The sequence below is a fragment of the Aethalodelphis obliquidens genome, unplaced genomic scaffold, assembly GCF_003676395.1.
Source record: "Aethalodelphis obliquidens isolate GAN/ISIS:26980383/991018 unplaced genomic scaffold, ASM367639v1 scaffold48, whole genome shotgun sequence".
In the NCBI taxonomy this organism is placed as follows: domain Eukaryota; kingdom Metazoa; phylum Chordata; class Mammalia; order Artiodactyla; family Delphinidae; genus Aethalodelphis; species Aethalodelphis obliquidens.
This window is the reverse complement of record NW_020837992.1, coordinates 61,577-69,440: the sequence shown is the minus strand read 5'-3', so window position 1 is coordinate 69,440 and position 7,864 is coordinate 61,577. Positions and strand designations below refer to the sequence as shown.

General features: G+C 44.7%; 1 long non-coding RNA gene across 1 annotated transcript in view; it reads right to left on the bottom strand.

Annotated features, from left to right (window-relative positions):
* Positions 1–3,777: 3,777 nt before the first annotated feature.
* Positions 3,778–7,864, bottom strand: part of LOC113607395 (uncharacterized) — a 5,004-nt gene continuing 917 nt past the window's right edge. The window contains exon 4 of the long non-coding RNA XR_003427927.1: positions 3,778–7,852. This is a non-coding gene — a long non-coding RNA (uncharacterized LOC113607395). The remainder of the gene's footprint in view (positions 7,853–7,864) is intronic.

Here is a 7,864-nt window from a genome sequence, read left to right as displayed (position 1 = left end):
TGGAACTTGCACTCAAACTAGGGTTACTTTCCAAAAACACTTAAAATATTCAGGTGTAAAAACTATGTACTCTACAGCCTTCCTGCCTCAACCAAGAGTATGTTAACGCAGACCCACAAGCTATTTTGCACGTGTATGGGGCTATAGACTCTGGGGAGTATGAGAGTGGTATGTGCTGTCTATCCCAAAAGATCATCATAGGACGCAAAGGAAACATTAAGGAAATAGATAGGAATCGTCAAATGCCAAATGTTAAAATATTTCTCATGTGTTTTTAATATTTACATTGAGATAAATAAGCAAATTATTATAAAATAAAATACAAAAATTTAGAGAATATTTCAAAATGCTCTTTCTTGCCAGATGCAACCAGATACTAGGAATAAATAGAGGAATTTTCTGGAACCAGCTTGTCTTTCCTTTTTTTTTATCGAGATTGAGTGATGGGGTTGTATTTTATTCAGTCTATTGTACATGTGGGTGTGAATAAGATGGAACTTCTCTCAAAAAGAGAAATGAGCAAAGAATATATGTTGTCAACTTGCCTAAAACATTTTTTCATGTTCTGACTCATTTTTCTTTGTATTGGCATTTCAAGGGATTTTGTTTTTTAATTTGACTATTAAGAAACCTTGATAACTTCAGTGATATCCCATGAAGATGTTGTTTTTTAATTTGACTATTAAGATAACTTGATAACTTGATAACTTCAGTGATATCCCATGAAGATAATATAAACAACTGTAATGGAAAATGAAAAGATGATAATAGCAACCAGCACTGTGATATTTCTTGTCAGTGTTCTTTACTATTTAGAATAGTAACAAACCCCATATTAATTTGACTTTTTGAACTTTGGCATTTACTTTGGTGGAAGAAGTTCCTTTCACTTTGCTTATTATCTGTTTGCAATAAAAACAATTAATGGGGGCTTCCCTGGTGGTGCAGTTGTTGAGAGCCCGCCTGCCGATGCAGGGGACACGGGTTCATGCCCTGGTCCGGGAAGATCCCACATGCCGCGGAGCGGCTGGGCCCCTGAGCCATGTTCGCTGAACCTGAGTGTCCGGAGCCTGTGCTCCACAACGGAGAGGCCACAAAGATGAGAGGCGCACGTACCGCAAAAACAAAAAAAGACAAAAAAAATTAATGACCATACTTTTATATGACCATCTTAGAGTTGTATAGAGGGAGGATAGTTATGCAACTATTTATATATCTATGGGTTCAAGGAAGTTTAAAGGCTTGATATTTGAGTCCTGTGGAATGTAGCCTCCTTTCCCAGAGGGAAATGAACATATACATGTACTAAATGTAGTTTAAAATAAAGCAACACCTGTTCGTAGAGGCACCTTCTATTCCAGGCATGTTTAGGTATAGGGAAGGGGAACAAGAGCTATAAAACATAAGTCTTGTCTATAAGGAGTTTACAGTTTAGGGGGGTTGAGGGCACTCAATGACTCAATGAGGATGAGCCTGATGCAGGTGACTACAAGGTCACCCTTGGATAAAGTCTGCTTTAGGAAAGACCAGCTTACTCTTATTCTGTTAAACTCTTTAATGCGGTGTCCAATAAACGTGAATATCAAGCTCAAATGCCACTTTAGGAATGTTTCCAGGGGGGTAACAGTCAAGAAGTTAATATGATTCCTACGCACTTGACACAACTCACCAGAGGTCTTGAATTCGGTGAGCACATTGACCTCCTTTAAGAAAGATCACCATTTAAACTTCGAATGCTAAGTTCTAAGAGAATGAAGTAAGGAATAAGCGATATTCAGGTTCTCAGGTTCAGAGGTGGAAGAGAAAAGAGGTCTCACCTTGAGTAGAACATTTTGGTGGATTCTCCAAACTGGCAAACAATGAGGAGAACATTAACCAAGTAAGACTCTGAATAAAAAGTTGAGAATTAAGATGAAAGCCTCAGATGGTGGTCAAAATGTCCCCTAGATTTAAGGATACACTTAGGTTGAAAGGGAAACTATTGAAAAAGATACAGAAAATGTTAAATATTTCACAAAAATTTATTAGAATAAAACAACTTAGCAAAGTTTGCAGAATATGAAATCAACATATACACATCACTTGCATTTCTGCACATTAACAATGAAGAATCTGAAAAAGAAATTAGGAGAACAATTCCATTTACAATAGCATCAAAAAGAATAAAATACTTAGGAATAAGCTTAACCAAAGACATGAAAGACTTGTACACTGAAAACTGCAGCGTTGGGCTTTCCTGGTGGTGCAATGGTTGAGAGTCCGCCTGCCGATGCAGGGGACGCAGGTTTGTGCCCTGGTCCAGGAAGATCCCACATGCTGCGGAGCGGCTGGGCCCGTGAGCCATGGTCACTGAGTCTGCGCGTATGGAGTCTGTGCTCCACAACGGGAGAGGCCACAACAGTGAGAGGCCCGTGTACCACAGAAACAAAACAAAACTACAGCGTTATTGAAAGAAATTAAGGAAGACATAAATAAATGGAAAGACATCCTATGTTCATGAACTATTGTTAAAATGTCCATATTACACAAAGCTACCTACAGATTTAAAGCAATGCCTATCAAAATCCCCTATTTTTGCAGAAGTAGAAGAAACGACTCCAAAATTGATATGTAACCACAAAGGACCCTCAACAACCAAAGCAAACATGAAGACCTCACACTCTCTTTTGAAATGAAGTTTTTTTGTTATTGTGGGTTATAAATCCAAAGTCCTAAAAGTCCATAAATTATCCTCCTAAATTTACATTTTGGTTAATTCTCAGTGACAGGCCTTTCTGTGCCTGAGTGGCAGTGAGGGCTGCTTCAATATCTGTAGCTTGGACTTCTGTCACTGACATGGTGTGGGTATCCCAGAGCCTTAGCTCTTTTACCAGTCGATCATGTCCCGCATGAACCATGCTCAGAAGGGCCCCACGCTTGCTTGGTTTCATGCTGTGCTATTGCTGTCTTGAAATTCTTAATGATTCTATCTTTGAACTTACGTTCTGTAAGTAAAATTTATAGGACAATAAAATATACACATGAGCAGAGGAGACATGTGCAATATGTGTGTCTCCACCATTCCTGCGGCCCCATTCACAACTAGTTTTCACCCTGCTTATGGTGTGCTTTCCATGACACGCTTATTTGGTACCCATTTGGAGTCTTACTGAGTTCCACCAGAATTCTGTGCTACTGCTCACATCCAAGACTAAGTGAAGGTGTTAACAGCTCCAGGAGGCCATGCTTTCCATTTGAATCTGAACTTACTTCTAACACAGAAAGAAAGCAGTTGTTTTTTAAGAAACAAGAATGTCCAAGGAATCTTATCATATCCTTTCTTACTCGTGTTACTTTCCAATATTAGCCAAACATTTCTGCTGAAAAAGATGACATATATGAAAAAGAGAAGAGAGAAAAATATGCTAACAGATTCCTAATTACCCAAATGCCCCATATCAGTTTCAGTAGGTATCATTATATATTGTGGAAATTTTTCTCAGTGACAGAGAAAGACACCCTGGCTGAACATCCCCCTGCCCATGAATCAGAGATGATGGTCTCAAGCTATCTTGAAGGCGTTGGAGCCCACTTTATCTGTTACTAATATTAATGGAGGACAAAACTTAATACTCTGTTTGCTCTGTATTTGTTAAATCACCTCCTCCCTTCATTAAAATGGATGGCTCAGGGCCCTGGTGGCGCAGTGGTTGAGAGTCCGCCTGCCGATGCAGGGGACACGGGTTCATGCCCCGGTCCGGGAAGATCCCACATGCCGCGGAGCGGCTGGGCCTGTGAGCCATGGCCGCTGAGCCTGCGTGTCTGGAGCCTGTGCTCCGCAACGGGAGAGGCCACAACAGTGAGAGGCCCACGTAGTGGAAAAAAAAAAAAAAGGATGGCTCATAATTCAGTCTGTAGTGTGTGTATCATTGGAAACTGAACAAATTTTTGTTGGTTTTATTAATGTCATAGGTCTCTAGGGAGGGTCTACTCAATAACTAAGTCTAGTTTCTCAGTTACAAATAAATTATGATGTAATTTTGCATAAATTAAGCTCTTCGCAAAGGAAGGATACTGATAGTTGCTACTACCCCTTCCTTGAGGGACTCTTGTAAAGCACTAAATAAAGTAACAGAGGTGTATATGCATGCATTTATTTTTTATATTTGTACACACTTAAAAAGAACTCTACAGAATGCATTATAAAACTCTTGATGCTGTGTGTCCCTAGTTCCCAGCTCTCTCATTAAAACTATTTAAATGAACAAAATGTTATCTATTAGGATAGATATCAGAGTACTCCAAATACTACTTCTGCCCTGAGCAAGTAGTCAAAGTTAGGAAGCCGCTACCATCCAGTCACCTCCCAGTTCCTTCCCCAAAGTAGAGGGAGGTGAAGGTCCCATCCCGTGCCATGGTGTTCTCTGCCCCAACTGCATGCTTCTCCCTGCTGCTGGAGAGGCCAACAAAAGAAGTGCTGGGTGAAGACCACCGGCCCAAATCACCAGGCTCACTGATGTCTGGGAAGGAGCTGCAGTGTGAAAAGTCTTCACACATCCAATCAAAAAGCTCCTCTTCCCTGGTATCTACCAGCAGTAGGCCCTACAAGAGGAAGATTCCCCTGCCACTTTTTCTGCTGCTGCCAGGGCTGAGGTCGTCCCCATCGGGGATTGAGGCACTGACATGGGATCGAGGCGAGCTGCTCCCTCCTAAGCTTCCGTGCTTAGCTGCTGCCAAAAACCCAGGTACCATGGAGAAGAACACTGAGTGTCAGTGGAACAAGATCCTGAATAATATAAGGACGGTCAAGGAAGACTGCAGTGCCCCTCAGTCTGCCCCTTCTCTCTCCCCACCTGCCTCACAGACTGCAGACTCCCTGCCCCCGGCCGCTCACACTTTGCAGGTCCCTGCTACTACCACCGACTTGGCCAACCTATATTCCATGTCCCCCATCCTGTCTGTCCCTCCTCCTTCCCCAACACCTAATATTGATCAGGAAACAAGATACACAGTCCCTAAGTTGCCAGTCCTGCTGATTCTCTTCCTGCTTCAGCTTCTGATCCCATTTGGGGAATTCCACTAAAGAAGAATGAAGGTCCTTTTCATTCAGTCACAACCACACACCTCTTATTTCTGACCTCCCTCCACCTCCTAGCATCCCAGCTTTCTCCTTCCAGCCACCATCCCACAAAAAGGAACCCCCAACACGCATTTCTACAGATCCTACCCCTCCTTTATACTTACCTACCCCTCTTCCAGTCCCTACCATCAATCCCCCTATTTTAACTGGGCAGCCCATGACTTCTATGGCAATCCCTTCCACGAGAATGGTCACGGCATCTGGAAGTTTCACCTTCCAGTCTACTGCACACACTGATGTCTACATGGATACTACTGCCTCTTCCAAAGCTGCCATGTTTAGGTCTCCCCCAGGTCTCAGGGTGGACAAGAGGCACCCTGCGGAGGTCCCAGTGTCTATCACCCCACCTGTGCCGATGGTCCCCTGCGACACCCCAAATTTTAACCATCCCTTTGGACTCCAAACCAACCTTCAGCCCATATGTGGGACCTCTGATGGGAAGCAGAGAGCCTCTCCCCCTACTGCTCCTGTTTTCCCCAGCCGCGCATTTACTGTTTCAGCTCCAGTTTTCCCCAGAACACCATTTATGGCTTCGCCGTCATCAGTGCTTCAGCAGGCAGCAGCTCTGACACTGAACCTATGGACAACACACCTCCTACCCAGGCTGTCATTTTCCATTCGGCCCCTGTTTTCTCCAGCCCCTCATTTACGGCTTAATCAGGCAGAAGCTGTGACACTGAACTGATGGACAACACACCTCCTTCCAAGGATGTCATTTTCCACTCGGCTCATGTTTTCCCCAGCCACCCATTTACAGCTTCAGCAGGCAGAAACTCTGACACTGAACCTATGAACAACACACTTCCTTCCCAGGGTGTTATTTTCCATTAGACTCCTGTTTTCCTGAGCTCACCATTTAGGGCTTAAGCCGTGATGGGTACTTCAGCAGGTAGCAGCCCCAAAACTGAAACTATGGACAGAAAACCTCTATCCCAGGCTGTCATTTTCCATTCGGGTCCTGTTGTCCCGAGCCCCAATTTACGGCTTCAGCAGGAAGAAGCTCTGACACTGAACCTATGGAAAAAACAACTCCTTCCTAGGATGTCATTTTCCATTTGGCTCCTGTTTTCCTGAGCACCCCATTTAGGGCTTCAGCCGTCATGGGTACGTCAACAGGTTGAAGCTCTGACACTGAACCTATGGATAACACACCTCCTTCTCAAGGTGTCATTTTCCACTCAGTTCCTGTATTCCTCAGCCCCCAATTTACGGCTTCAGCAGGCAGAAGCTCTGACACAGAACCTATGGACAACACATCGCCTTCCCAGGCTGTCATTTTCCATTCGGCTCCTGTTTTCCTCAACCACCATTTAGGGCTTCAGCCGTCATGGGTACGTCAGCAGGTAGCAATTCTGACACTGAACATATGAACAGCACACCTCCTTCCCAGGCTGTCATTTTCCATTCGGATCCTGATTTCCCGAACCCTATTTACGGCTTCAGCAGGCAGAAGCTCTGACACTGAACCTATGGACAACACACCTCCTTCCCAAGCTGTCATTTCTCATTCGGCTCCTGTTTTCCCCACCACCCCATTTACGGCTTCAGCAGGCAGAAGCTCTGACACTGAAACTATGGACAACACACCTCCTTCCCAGGGTGCTTTTTTTTATTTTAAACCTGGTTTCCCAAGTCTCACACTTATGGCTTCAGCAGGCAGAAGCTCTGATACTGAACCTATGGACAAAATACCTCCTTACCAGGCTGTCACTTTCCATTGGGCTCCTGTTTTCCCCAGCCCCCCATTTACGGCTTCAGCAGGAAGAAGCTCTGACAATGAAACTATGGACAACACACCTCCTTCCCAAGGTGTCATTTTCCATTCGGCTTCTGTTTTCCTCAGCCCCAAATTTATGGCTTCAGCAGGCAGAAGGTCTGACAATGAACCTATGAACAACAAACCTCCTTCCAAGGCTGTCATTTTCCATTCGGCGCTTGTTTGCCCCAGCCCACTTTACGGCTTCAGCAGGCAGAAGCTCTGACACTGAACCTATGGGCAACATACATCCTTCCGAGGCTGTCAGTTTCCATTCGACTCCTGTTTTCCCCAGACCCCCATTTACGTCATCAGCAGGCAGAAGCTCTGACATGAACCTATGGACACCACACCTCCTTCCCTGTCATTTTCCATTTGGTTCCTGTTTTCCCCAGGCCCCCTTTACGGCTGCAGCAGGCAGAAGCTCTGATAGTGAACCTATGGACAAAACACCTCCTTCCTTGGTTGTCACCTTCCATTGGGCTCCTGTTTTCCCCAGCCCTCCATTTACGGCTTCAGCAGGAAGAAGCTCTGACACAGAATCTATGGACAACACACCTCGTTCGCAGGCTGTCATTTTCCATTCGCTTTCAGTTTTCCCCAGCCCCACTTTACGGCTTCAGCAGGAAGAAGCTCTGACACTGAACCTATAGACAAAACACCTCTTTCCCAGGCTTTCACTTTCCACTTGGCTCCTGTTTTCCCCAGCCCCCCATTTACGCCTTCAGAAGGCAGAATCTCTAACAATGATCCTATGGACAACACACCTCCTTCCCAAGCTGTCAGTATCAATTCGACTCCTGTTTTCCCCAGACCCCAATTTACGTCGTCAGCAGGCAGAAGCTCTGACACTGAACCTATGGACAACAAACCGCCTTCCCAGTCTGGCATTTTACATTCGGTTCCTATTTTACCCAGCCCCCCATTTACGGCTTCAGCAGCCAGAAGCTCTGACACTGAACCTATGGACAAAACAACTCCTTCCCAGG